Source organism: Camarhynchus parvulus, chromosome 1 (assembly GCF_901933205.1).
Source record: "Camarhynchus parvulus chromosome 1, STF_HiC, whole genome shotgun sequence".
In the NCBI taxonomy this organism is placed as follows: domain Eukaryota; kingdom Metazoa; phylum Chordata; class Aves; order Passeriformes; family Thraupidae; genus Camarhynchus; species Camarhynchus parvulus.
In genome coordinates, this window is record NC_044571.1 from 82,962,800 (window position 1) to 82,977,174 (window position 14,375).

The 14,375-nt window shown below is 39.0% G+C and overlaps 1 protein-coding gene across 1 annotated transcript in view; it reads right to left on the reverse strand.

Moving 5' to 3' along the window:
• The window catches only part of DLG2 (discs large MAGUK scaffold protein 2), an 890,387-nt gene extending 876,678 nt beyond the window's left edge, over positions 1-13,709 (reverse strand). Inside the window, exon 1 of the mRNA XM_030950072.1 lies at positions 13,651-13,709. The gene's annotated coding sequence lies outside the window, so the exon portion shown is untranslated. The remainder of the gene's footprint in view (positions 1-13,650) is intronic.
• Between the last annotated feature and the right edge of the window lie 666 nt (positions 13,710-14,375).

Sequence of the window (14,375 nt, forward strand, 5' to 3'; positions counted from 1 at the left end):
ATGCAATAAAAACTCCTGAGCAACTAGAGCTCTCCAGAGAAGCAGAAGGAAACAGAAAAAAAGTTAAAATGAGAGCTTGGCAAGCACAGATAAGAACAAGCAGATTTTCTTTGGATTACTTCAGTCACAGATGTACTAGATTTGTACATCAGCCTATGACTGAGGAAGAAAAAAGTCATTTATCAGAATGTGCAGCACAAACACGAATATTGAGCTCCTTGACACAAATGAAGCTATTGAGATATATTTAATAACAGAACATGGAGGAAAAAGTTGGATAATTTATAACAGATTTTATACTGTTGAGACAAACATGCAGCTTTAGAGGACGTGTGATATTCCTGATTCTGGAGATCAGATTGAACTGGGAATAAGAGCTCCAAACAAAGGGAAGAGGAGACGTGAGTAATTCCTTATTCAAACTCCGGGACAAAAAGAGAGAACATTTCCAGGATTTCAGACCACAAGTAAACCCAACTGCAGGTTCTGGAAGGAAGAGAAGACAAAATGGACAGAATTTGAAAAATCTCTCCAGAGGAATCTGCAGACTCAAATAGAAGGAATTTGCAAAACCAGTGTGAAGGGCTCAATCCAAACAAACACAAAACCAGTTCTAAGCTCTATCTGTTGCCTTTGGAAAGACTTTCCATATTTTTGAGAAACAGAAGCCGAACTATATTAAAAATAATCAAATTTTACCATGGCCTTATTGAAGAGGCTTTTGCACCTTATGTGGCCATAATGAGTTTTTTTCTGATTAGTTGAGCATAGCAGAGAAGTTTAATGCAATAGCTGAAACAATCTGAAGAGAAGACATACTTGCACACCACACAAGTAACCACAGATTAGGCTGTGGATAAATGATTCTCACTGTAGGTTTATAGGAGCTTGACTTAAAGGAGAATCTTGAGGAGATATGGTTTGTATTTTTTTCAGGGAAAGAGCATATTGGTTCAAGGGCTGAAAACAGCAAATGCTCAGGCTCATTATGAGAGCTTAGGCTGTAAGACAGAAGCCTATGAGGGTAGAAAATCAATTCTATCACATCTTGAATAGTATTGGAAAGCTGTCAACAGAATACAGGATAAGGATGATGCCCCATCCCTGGCAGGGTTCAGAGCTGGGTTGGATGAGGGCCTGCGCAGTCTGGTCTAATGGAAGGTGTCCCTGCCCGTGGCAACAAGGTTGGATGAGATGACCTTTAAGGTCCCTTCCAACACAAACCATTCCATCATGAAACTCAATTACGCATCACAAACGTCCCTAGGAATGACCCTGCAGTGCTCAGACGTAGATGCCAACAAGTGGAACAAACACCTGAGACTGATGTAAGCATGGCCAAGAAAACTTTCCTATCACAGGTGCTTTTGTCTGCCAGTGCTACAGTACAAGATGAAGTTTGTCAAAGATAATGCTAGATATTGACACCTCATTTAAATAAATTATAACCATAATTCCTTTAAGAAAACTGAGAGAACTTCTTGCTGTAGGTGACATTTTAGTAAATAATATTTAATGGATATGAAAGTTGGGAAAAAAAGGAAAACAGTATGATAATATATGCCTATGATAAATCAAGAAATTGCTGATCTATGTAGATATTAAGATGTTCATCTATACCAGAAATATTCATGCATTGAGTTGGAATGATTATTTCCACTATATAGAAACAACACTACTAGAAAATATGAAAATCTTCATCTTTACCTGTACATATAAGGATGCAAAAGGCTTAACATATTAAATTCTGAACCTGGCATACCAGATGCACTAATGATAAATAATGTGTCACAATAGGAATTGTTCTGAGTTGAAGTATATTGCAAAAATGTGTGCACATTACCTTGAACCCCAATCATCCACAATCTAATCCTTTTGTGGAGAAAGCTATCAGAATAGCTTTAAAGGATGCTTTTTAAAAAAAGAACTGTGGTACACTGAAATTGAAAAGCAATGTCTGATTCTGAACCTCAGAAGTACAAGCCAAGGGGAGACAGGCCCAAAGAGAAAGCAATTTGCTTCAAAAAAGATTCATTTAAAAAAGCAGAGGTGGAACTGAGATTCATGAGCTCTTCATTAAGTTCTTGTATTCAAGCTCCAAGCTCACTTCTCAGCGACATAAAATATAGATCAAATAAGTTCATTGTTTATTTCAGAATATTTTTTCTGAGTTTAATATTTGGTTAAATAGAGCAGTAAGTGAATTTATTGCACTGAAAGTTTAAGATCATTGTTTGTTTCTGTTTATCTGAAGAAGCTTACTGTCCTGACACCCACTCAAAAATAATAAATAATTTATATACATTTCCTTTATTAATTTATACCACAGGAGAACAAATTTAAGCACTCAATTAAAGGAGCTGCACATCACATTAAGGATTTCTTGTTTAATCATTCTCAAGGACTTCAATACACTATCAGACCACCCAGTCCTGACACTGCAGGATCTGACTGTGAGCAGTCAGAGACTCATTAGGCAGAAGGATGAGAAATTCTTGATAGGCAGATGGAGCACAGCCTGTCCCCATCCTTCTGTCTGCTGGTGGCAGGCTCAAGCCACAAGGCATGAAATCTCACATCATTTCCCTCAATAATAGCTCTGGAGATTTTTGATGCATACATAAAATATGCAATCTCTTTTTCTGTTTACTTTATTTGGCTCTTACCGTGGCCACTTTCTATTACATATTTTAAAAAAATTACTTGAATTGTTTCATAATTTTCAGTTCTTAAGTATGCAAAGTAGGCAGCCTATTTTATGTCAAAAGAAAAAGAATCTAACTTCTTTCTTGAGGTTTTGGATCCTCTCATTCATTTCACTTCCGTCTCATCTCTAAATGAAAAATCTCAACTCATTCAATCCCTATTCATATCAGAATGTTTCACCTCATTCAGCAATATGATACTCCATGAGCTCTGATATCTCATTTTTGCAATAAAATGGCCAGACCTGAGCAGTATTTAAATAGCTTTCACCGACTGATTTATGTAAAAGGCTTTACAAAAACCTTTATGCTGTTTACCATCCTATTCTTTAGGAATTCTCACATCCTGTCAGCTTTTCTTATTACAAATGTGCATGGAGCAGAAATTTCATTGTACCTCCTACAATGAAGCCATGTTCTTGCCTATTAAAGATGTACCAGCTGTGACATTTTGTTGGTTTTTATTGTGACTAAGAGTATAATACTCAGATACATTATACACATTCAGAATACCAAGTTTCAGCTGAAATACTCCCTGGAGAAAAGTGGCTGTCAGCACGTGACCTTATAAAGACCAGAAGCAAATAAAATTACCAAGGGCAGTAGAAAATATATGGCAGGAAACCAAGAAGAAAGCAAGAAACTAATTTAGCAAAATTAAGCCCAAAGGATTTCTTAAACTTATGAGCTAGTGGATGTCTCCACTACATGACTGGAGAAATCTTTATCCAAAACACTTTCAGAAAATAGCACAAGGCCACTTCTATGTCTGGTCACTGCTTCTGCTAGCAACCTCCTTAAAGGAACCAAACACTTGACTGAGTCAAAAATCTTATGTTGCATGCTATCTGAAAATATGAAATTGAGCTAAAACTAATAAAGCAATTATTAGATAAATTTGAATCCGTATTAAAGGCTTATGTTCACCTACTGAGGTTAAATAAAACAGTAAAAAATTTCTAACTGAAGCTGCTGTTCCTTAGATGTCTGTAAATTTATTATGGCAAAAACTCAGTGGCTTCAGGCAAATGCACACAAGTTTAACTTGACACATGTGAAGAGTCATGTTAAAGACAAATGGATCACTCACAATTTCAAGTTAAGCATAGAAGTACATCCCTGAAAAACTGGGTCAAAATGTGAAACTCCCATTGAGTTTAAAAAACACTCTTTGGCAAACCTGAACAACAGTGTTAGCCTGGTAATTTATACTGAAAACAAACAAATGCACTAAAGAGAGCTTATGAATATTAATTTGATGTTTCTACAGACACATATACATAAAAGCTATAAAGTCAAGTATTAAAATAATAGGATATGCTTGTGTATTCTGTATCTTATACATTGTGGGGTTTGGTTAAGGCTTTATTACTTTTTATATTTCCAAACAAATTTCCCTTGCAAAATGTTCTATATCTTATGGGAACCTAAGCATGAATTTCAATTTTTTTTCATTTCAAATAGGTAAATGAGAGAAGTGTCTGTTTATTTGTCATCTGAAATGCAGATAGAAGTCATGCAGATGCAGATAAAAAGAGTCCCTCCTTGTCATACCAAGTAGCAGTGGTTAATTGTGATGCATCATGAAGAATATGCATTGTTGAGAAACAGACACATTAATCTTGGGAAATGTCATCAGGCAGATCAAGACACACTGGTCAATAAAACGCAAATGGCTTTGTCACTCTGGAGGTAAAAAGAAGAGATGACTTAACTATAAATAAGCAAGGGGACTTCTAGTTCAGTTTTAATAGCACTTTCCTTTGACTTTGAATTTTAGATTCTTCCCCCCTGACTTCAGTCAGAAATCATGTGCTCTATTTCTTTAACAATTTCAGAGATTTTTGCATCTAGTTTTTTGTTAAAACATCTTAATCAAGGCCTCCCTCCTTTCACATAATCTATAAAACAAAACCATCTGAAAGGGCTTTTGTTAGAAACATGACATCCTGACATTGAGCCTCAGACCTCTGATGACCAGCACCATCATGAGGCACCCTCAGATACAGCACCACCAGGCTGTGCCTGGACAAACACTGCGAGCACACTGTGAAGCTGAGGGTGTTTGCCACGAAATGGGGGTCTGCTGCCAGGAGAGTCCCATGAACAGATTCATCACTGGCTAGAGCTACCTAAGAGGAAATAAAGTATTTAAATTGCACCTAAGACAAAACACAGGGTTTCTATACTGATTATATCCTTCTATAAAGAAACAGAGGTTTTGGTTCTGCAATCAACCTTTCAAGGCACGTATTTTCTACTTGCCTCATGCTCCTGCTCTTCTGTTTTTTAGGGAACAACTACAGACCTCCTGAAAAGAACTTCTCTTTCAAGCTGCACAGAATGTCCCCAGTGCCCAGGTCCCATTCTTCCACATCTGGAGCACATGAAGGCCCTTGTGAAACCACCTCTACAGGAACCAATCCCTCACAAGTCATTTGCTGCAAGCATTAAGCCATGAAGACTTCTTCACCCATGCAGAAACCCCATTTTCTACCTTCCTGGGGTCCAACTGAAGCCATGGCAAACAGTTACCAGATAAATTATATTTTTTATTTTGGTGATACCATTATCATTTAATTGATATTAGGTATTCTCCAACTAGCTAGTCTCTAGGAGATGTAGCCTTGCCTTGTTTGTATCACCAATATTATGAAACTGAGATGAACAGAATTGCAGTAAGCTTGGGGCAGAGGGGGAAAGGAGAAAGACACAGTAGCACAAAATTGAGATAGTTCTTCATCTATGCCTAGAATGAAGCACTATTTGTTATTGTGTCCCTCAGATCACAGGGCCCTGCTGAGACAGGGGACTCAAAAACATCACTGTTTGAAACAGGAGACATCTGAGGCTCCCAGGCAGCCAGGGAATACAAGAACTATCAGTCAGCATGAAAAGGATCTGCCTTGGCACACTATCAGCTTGTCAAGGTTTCTGTAAGGCATCACAGGAAAAAAAAGTACTTCTAAAATGACTTGAAAGTTGCTTTGCTGCTGTTTGAGAGAGCTCCTTCCACATGTGAGGGGAAGCTTGGGAAAGGTGATGAGTTGAAGATGTAACAACAAGAGGAGGGGATCTGGTATCAGCACATCAAAGATGAGAGCTGACATTTAAAACGAACAAGAGAAGACAAACCATGTGGGGATGAGACAAGAAGGTTGTTCAAAATGAACACAAGATTATGCTATATAAACAAAGACAGAGGAACTAATGGAACAATGCAGGAAGGAGGTGATGTGTCAATGTACTGGGATAGGACAATGCCTCTGCATGTAAATTCTGAATTAATTTAAATGGGAGAAGACTGGAGAAGAGAATATTGCCTTGAGTGAGATGCCAGGAGTAAGAGCCTGGGTAAGACTTTTAGTGATGTTACAGTCAAAAAAAGACCACATCCTGAGAAGAAGGTATGCAGAAGGCTTTGCAAAGTCTGACCAAATTGTGTGTAAGAAAGTTCACCATCATGAGTTTGGCCTCAAAAGGAGACCAAAAGTGACAGCAATGAAAAATATTCTTTGAATAAAGAGAAGAAAAGGAGGTGAAGAAATTCTTCTGAAGAAAAGGAGGCTCAGTGGAGACATTATCACTCTCTACAACCACCTGAAAGGAGTCTGTAGCCAGGTAGGAGTCAATCACACAAGAAAAAATTGCCCCAAGCTGCAGTGGAAGTTTAGACTAGATATTAGGAAAAAATTCTTCACTGAAAACACGGCCAGTCATTGGAACAGGGAAGCAGTAGAATCACCATACCTGGAAGTGTTCAAAAGACCTGTGGATGTGGCACTTGGGGATGTGGTTTTACAGTGGACTCTGCAGTGCTGAGCTAATAGTTTGACTCTATGACTTTAGAGGCCATTTCCTAACAGTTCTATGGTTCTATATCATTATTGAGAGTCGTGTCAGAGGTGGCTAAAACTGATCTCCAGATGTCAGCCCTGTCAGAAAAACAGCCCCTGACCACTGTTTGGAGAGAATAAAAATGGCCTGGATTATCCAGACAAGTTTGTGCCCCATCAACATAGACATGGTAAGATAAATTTGTATTTGTAGACAACAATACCTAGAAACAAGTTAAAAAGGAGTAAAGAAAAATCAAGGGCAGGTCTTCATGGCATTCTCATAGAAAGACACAGAAAGGTAGGAAGATGACAAAATGCGATTCAAAATGGGACAAAAATGTGACAAATGTGATTCCAAATAAGACAAGATCACAAAAAGATTGATTCAAAAGGTGTTGAAATCCCTGAAGAGGAAGAACATCCTGGAAAAGGTATGGTCAATGGCATCAAAAGCAGCTGAAGGTCAATGAGGGCAGAGGCACATACAGAGAGACTTGACTTGGTGCGAGCCCCTGCAGCCTTCACTGAAGGCAGGGAAGGGATGACAGTTGGACTGAAGAAAGTCTAAATCAGAATCAGAACAGAAAGTTTTATTTTAAGACAAAATCTCTCACTTCATCTGTTCTGTATTCTTTCATATTTTTGGCTTCATGCACTTACAATTTCCTACTTATGTAACTCCTAGGAAGTGTGCAGATGGAGAAGAATTATTGGGATTATGCTCCTAAGGCTGGATAAGTGTTACCGGACAGTTGCCATATGCCCACACTTGCTGGGACTCCTTATATAAACACTGATCAAAGTGGCCTGTCCCCTCCCCTCCAGGGAGCACACCCCCAAGGTAAGGCTCATCTTCATCAAGAGCAACATTGAGAGCTTCCCTCATTCAGTGCTTCTGCACTAGGAAGTCAGGCAAGAAAAGCTGGCAATGTCTTCCGCTCATGTGGCAGCAACCCTGCTTTCCACTCTGGAGCTCTCTGGTTCAATCGGCAAGGTGTCATTCAAAGCCAGAGGCTGTCACAGCTGCAGAGCTGCATTGCCTCAGTGGATAAAGATTTCATTTTCTAGAGCTGTGGAAATGACACCTTTTAGAAGAAATCAGCTCTAAAAGCTAAATAGTTTGCTCACACCTAACTTAATTCGAAAGATTATTCTCCAATTTGTCTATTACTCCCATTTCCTTAATGGATTTCTTTAGTGTTTATGGGCTTTCTGTTAATTGAACATACTCAGGATCACAGTTTCAGCAAATTATTTAGTGAAAAGGTAAAGAAACCTTTACCTATTTCAAAGGACAAACAGAGCTTCAGTTACAGTGAAATAAAGAACACACCCTCATTAAGCTAACATTTAACCCAATGCTGCAATGGGTGCAGTTCCCATTAAAAATCATTTCAATGAATAGAGCTGCAAGCTCTGGACCAGTTAATGATGGATGCTAATTAGCAGCAGTTGAACAGAAGAAGCCATCTTAACTAAACAGACAAATGTCTGCACTAAAAAAGCCATCAAGCTCCCACTTATAATGAGGTTAATTTAAACCTACTGTTGAACCAAACCAGGCCTCCAGCTTGAAGGAGATACTAATCTCCCTTCTCCTAACTGCAACAAGGAAAATGCGTTTTGTTAAAAACTTTCAGTTCTGAATTTGCAGAGTGACTGCAGGGGCCAAATTCTTCTGTCCCTGGCAAAAGTCACTCTGGCTCAACTGCTCCAGGGTTAGCCTACACTGCTAGGGATAGGCCAGCCACAGAACAGTTGACTCAGGCTCTACTTCATGTCAGAGAAACCCAAATCCTGACTAAAGACTGCAGCTCCAGTGGTGTTGTGTCACACAGAACACCTACTCTTGTTCTGCAACTGCCAACCATGCTACGACATCACTTATCTCCAAAAAGAAACCTCAAGTGCTGTATTGGACATAATATTACAAAATTGGGTTTATTACATATTCCCTGAGTTTTCATTTCTCTCCTAAAACATGATCTTCTCTAACCCTTTGGGCTTTCTCCTTGCCCATTTTATTCCATTTTTCACTCCATCTCAGGCTAACCCAGGAAAATTCTGCAAAACTTCATGGGCTGTAGTTAGTGACTGGTGCTGGATCACTTGACCTATTTCTTCAGCGCTTTCATCTTTGTTCTTCACTTTGTTTTTCTCAACTCTACCACTGGTTTTAAAGTCAGCCCTGAAACTCAGCAAACAGTCTGAGTGAGGCTGCATCCCTTCCATAGTAACTCCAGGTGTAAAAGCTTTAGGAGCAAGAGGGTCAGTGATGCCATCAAGGTCCATTTCCAGATGCAACACTCATCCTCACACCTGACTCTTAGTAAAATATTCCCTTAACAGTACATGGAAACAGCTACAACTCATTTACTTCTCTCAAAGTGCTTCCAGCTAAGCAGCACTACTAAAACAAAAAGATATTGGCATTGGCAGATATGATTCACCATACAAAATTTGGCACTACAAAGAAGAAGGGTTCTCAGCTGATTTCCTCCCCCAGACAATTTTTCTGAGTATTGTCGTGGCTTTTAAAGGGACGTTGATCCACTCCTGACAGCAGAGACAATTAGGATTAATGGTTACTACAGGCACACCTCCAGTGAGAAGATTTTCCATCTTTGTCAGATTTGTCTTAGCTCACTGTTTCTTGGCATTACTCCATTTTTCAGAGGCAAGAAGGATGGACTGTTTTGCTTTAAAGGATTTGCAAACACAAGTGGGGAAGGTAGGAGCTTCCTAATATTGTCTGAAAAGCCCTAAGCTGTGAAACAATCCACAGTATCACCTCATTAATGTTAAACCTAAATCATTTTTTGCACTCTCCACTGACTGTGCCATGGTAAAAACAGAGGTAGCTCAGCTGACATGAAGAATATTTTTCTTGTTCACAGCTGCATTCACAGCTACCAATTGCCTCTCATAAAAAGATAAAACTAATGCCAGTTGTTACTAATGCAACTGAAAATAAAGTTCTAGAATGAAAAAAAAAACTCTATTGAGAAAAATCTATAAAAGATGTAAGAAGTCAGATTCTCAGATGCTGGGAACTAACACAAGTCAGTTTGCATCAGCAAAGAGTCTGCCCACAAATTTCTATTTCAGAGGTTCAAATTGAAAAACTGAATTAGAAACTGATAACTTAGAAGAGGAATAAAAATCAAATGAGAAATTTATATCAAAGGTTAATAAATTTTGCCAGAGGTTACTCCTGTGTTAAAGAAGGTCTCAAAACATTTAAACGAATTTTAAAGAAGTCTTAGAAGCTGAACACGACTTTTATCTTTTGTAATAGCTTACTTTGTACCTACTCAGGGACCTGTACAATTGAGTATGTTTCATACTGGGAGCAGAGAATTGGAAGAGCTGTGCTTCAACTTGATGACAGCAAATAGGGGCAAACAACATAAAGCCTTTTTAAATGAAATAAAAAAGGAAATAAAGCACTGGGATCCCTGCTTGTGAAATTCATGCTTATGATCAGTTAAAGGATGCTTTTGGTTAGAAAATGAAATATAGGGTTTTCCAAAAGCATAAATTGTTATTTTTCCCCAGACATTCCTAGACAGATTACAGAAGCAGCTTTTAAGCTAATAAATCAGAAACCTTCTCAATACAAGAGAGTTTAGCTTCCCTGTGCTCCTGAGAATATCAAGTCAAAGACAGCCGCCTAATTTATATTTTCTAAGTAGAAGATAAAGCTAATTATTTTTAAGTGGAACAATAATTGCCATCAGAAATTAATTCCTTTAGCAGACAAAATCCCAGACACGATTTAGAAAAGAGAGATGTTTCAGTCTTCTATTGATTTGTGGATGATCTGATTTGATTTGCAATGAGGACTAACCAGCACCGTGCTTGGTTACAAATGCCTAGCAAATCAGGTGGGCACTTTCCTCACAGGGGAAAATCTGCAAGTCCTTCTTGGAAAGCTAAATATAAAACAAACTGTGAGCAGAAAGAATAATTAATACTGGTAGAAACAACAAAGGGAAACACACAAAAAAAATTCAGATTAAAGGTCAGAAATGGACTGGCAGGAGATCAGAGTGCAGACTCTGGATAAAGCACCTCCTGTTTCCTGAAGGACTCCAAGGAGATGGTGGATGTTGCCTCACAGCACTGCCCAGAGCCATGAGCGGACAAGGACAAGCAGACCTCACCATCATTCTCGTGTCCCCATCCAGCTTCCCCTGCTGCCACCGGACCCTACAAAGCCCTGTAAATACTACAAATGCCTAGAGTCAGGCTGGAAGTTTTCAAACCCAGCTGCTCTTTGCACACCTCTGCTCTTTGTGAACCTCTGTGGTAGTCTTGAATCTTTTTTCATCATTCCACCGCATTTGCACATTCACCTGTGTCAAGCTAACATAAGCTCTATCTCTTCACTGGATGGACTGCGAGCTTGCCTGCTGCCCATGTGGAAAAGCCCTCACATCTAATGCTGCTGTTGTCACCTCATGGCCTGTGCTAGGAGTAAGAAAATCCTTCTTGAAATGACAGTATCATTTTCCTTGGAGCTTAACATAGTTCAGATTTCTATTTAATATCAGTCTCTGCCTGAGAGATATGGATATTATTGAAACCGCAAGATCTGGATATTATTGAAACTGCCTCCAAAATCCATTCTCAAGAACAAAGCCACCTCCTGACAGACTTGTGTTCTGCTCACACCTGTTGTTGACACAGAAAAACCCGCACATTTTAAACCTTCCCCAGTTGTTCTATTTCCAAACCATTCGAGGACCACTATAACTTTTCAGTGCTCTGTTGTCCCACCCAGAGTGTCTCCTCAGCTTGCTTCGCTCCTGATACAATTTAATAATGAAAGCTTACAATCTGTCTCCTTTACGTCAGCAACACTACTCAAATGACTGCAGTATGCGGAAAATCATTTTCATTCTGTCTCCAGCCCACACACTTATCAGGGAAGGCTTAGGACCTCCGTTTGTAAGGATATAAGGAAGATTTAACAGAGAAACAAGTCACTATAGCAACACAGGTTAAAAATGAGAAATTACATTTTGTGGTGAGAGAGGAAAAGAATTTTTTATTAAAATTTTTTTATTAAAAACATACAGGTCTCAGCCTGTAAGTTTGTGTCTTTTAAAACACATGAAAAGTACCATCTGGGGATACTCACAGTGTCATTTCATAATACATATTTCTGGTTTCTTTGGTTTTTTCCTACACTGCACTCCCATTTGCAAACCTTTTCTTTGCACAAAAACAAGCATCCTACCCTTCCTTCTCATATGAAGTTTAACATTTTTTTGCTGTTTCCTTGGACTCCATAGCTGGAGAAGAGCTCACACAAAATCTCACAATATTTGAAAGCCTTACACTTCAGGCTTACTTTCAAGCATATGTCAGCAGGATCAGAGGCCAGCCTTCCCAGGTTTTCTATCTTAAAACATACCATCATGCTGTCAATGCATTCACATGGTTTTCCTCCAAATTCTCCAGTTACTGAGGAGAGTATTTCAGCCACGTTGTCTTTGCATTTCTCCAACCACTGCTGCTATTGATTAAAGCCACTCACAGAGCCGCTGTCAGCTCGGGGAGCTCACACACAGCTGCTTCTAGTCAGCTGCACACATTCCTGGTCAGGGAGGTATGGAAAGGAGCTGGAACCCCAGCCACCTGTTACAACATGTTTTAATAAGTGAGGCTGACTGTATTTTCTATGGAAACAGACATTCTTAGTTATGGTTTATCATCAGAACATTCCTGGAATTTAGTATGGCAAATTCTGTTGCTCCTCTAGGTAGACCTGTTAGACAGAGCTCATCTGCCATGGACAAAAGGGATGAGCAATGGGAAAAGTGTGAAAAGTTGAGATCAACTTAAGTTTAATTCCCTCAACAGCAAAAAGCCTTTGTGACATTGAAAAAACCATAAAGTATTTCTTTCTCTCAGTGTCCCATATGGAAAATGGTGACCTTATCACTTGGCAGAGACACAAGTGCCCAGTGAGGACTTGGGCATTAGTATGAACAGCACTGTCAGCTCCATACCATGGAGGGAAGGAACGTCATCTCCCTGATGTTTTAGATGCAAGGCTATACTCATTTCCAATGCTCAGATAAACATCAAAGCCAATTTCCCTGCTGCCTCCAACTACTCTTAGAATATAACTTGAGATAAAAACTCATAGTTATTGAAATTCAGAGAATAAGGCTAAATTTTGACTGTGAGTCAGCCAAATTGATTTCCAGACTGATTGGTATTAATGCATAATTAAAGCTGGCCTTTTTTTTTTTCAAGCAGTTCACACATTTACCAATTATTAGTACCCCAGGAGTAAGAATTACTTTTACTGGACATCCACACACTTTGCCCATGGGTGCATACACCCTGACAAGCACTTTGAGAAAGAAAATCACCCATGTAAGGCAGCCTGCAATTGTTGTTTTACACATTGATGATGTTTCCAGCCTGATGCACCTCTAATTTGAATGGAAATATGAACTTTTTGTAGAAATTCAGGAAAGAATTTACTTGCAAATAGCCTCCTATAAGGTGACTTTGAAGATGCCAATGCTAGAGGAAAATACAGTTTTGGTGCATTTCTCTATCTTACATCAGTATGTCATGTTTCTCTTTGACTAGATGAGTGACTATTCTGTCGTATCAAAACTAACACATAACATTCCAGTAAAATAATACATATGTAAGAAGTTCCCAGCACATTCTTGTCTCTCCAGTTTCATGTCTTGTAGAAAAAAAACCAAAAAAAAACAACCAAAAACCCCAAAACAAAACAAAAACCAAAAACAAACCAAAACAAACAAACAAAAAAAAAAAAACAGGAAAGCACACAAGCAAGGGCATTAAATTTTTTCTACCAAAACCAAAGATTTAAGACCCTCAACTATTCACAGTTCTTCTCCTGACTTATTCTCTTCATGCTGTTGCAGATTCATGGAGCAACTGCTCAATTAAAGCTTCACCCATAACTGCAGGCAGGAAGTATGGAGAAACAATCCCTAAATGTCATGGCTGATTAAAATCATATTATAAAAAGTATGTTCCAGAGTTAGTTTTACGTCTGTTTAGTATTCTATTTTTCATACAGTTAGAAAGTAAATTAAGCCACTTACAGTGAACCAAAACTTCCCTTGTTTCCATGGAAATGGGTAGAAGGCTGATCTGAAGTTAACCAGAGTGGTAAATACAAATGCTTGTTACCAGCCAGCTTAATCCCCAGGGCTGCCTGTTGTGCGCACCATCACACCCAGGAAGCTCTCACGCTGCGAAACGCTCCTTGCTGACAGCTGATTCCTAATCCAGTGCACAGACAGAGCAGGACCCTCTCAAACATGTGTCACACTGACAGGGGCAGGGGCCACCAAGGCAGCACACTCATCAGCTAAAAACTCTGTGTCAACAGTAGATTCTTTTAATATTCCACAATTCAAAGGATGAGCTGGTGCTTTTTTGTTTTAATTCTCTGTCACTGCTAGTTTTTCATCTACCACTGCAATTTTACACTGGTGCAATGCTTGCATCCAGTGAAATTACTTCTGCTTTATCCCAGGGCAAGCAAGATCAGAATGAGATCATTTGTGCTTTATTTGTTGGAGGGAAATGATGGATCACTGTTCAAATATTAATACTGACATTTGCTATGAGAAGATCCTACATAATACATCAATAATGCACAGCAAGAGTATTGCCTGTGGGTGTGGTTGCAGGGGAAGTGTGAAGATGTCTTCAGAGGTTTTGTAAGAAAAAGATATATGAATATTGCCGCAAAACAACTAATAAAACTCAGTCATTTGTCCCTCTGCGAATCTGCAAACTTCATGCACGTATCAATTTTTTG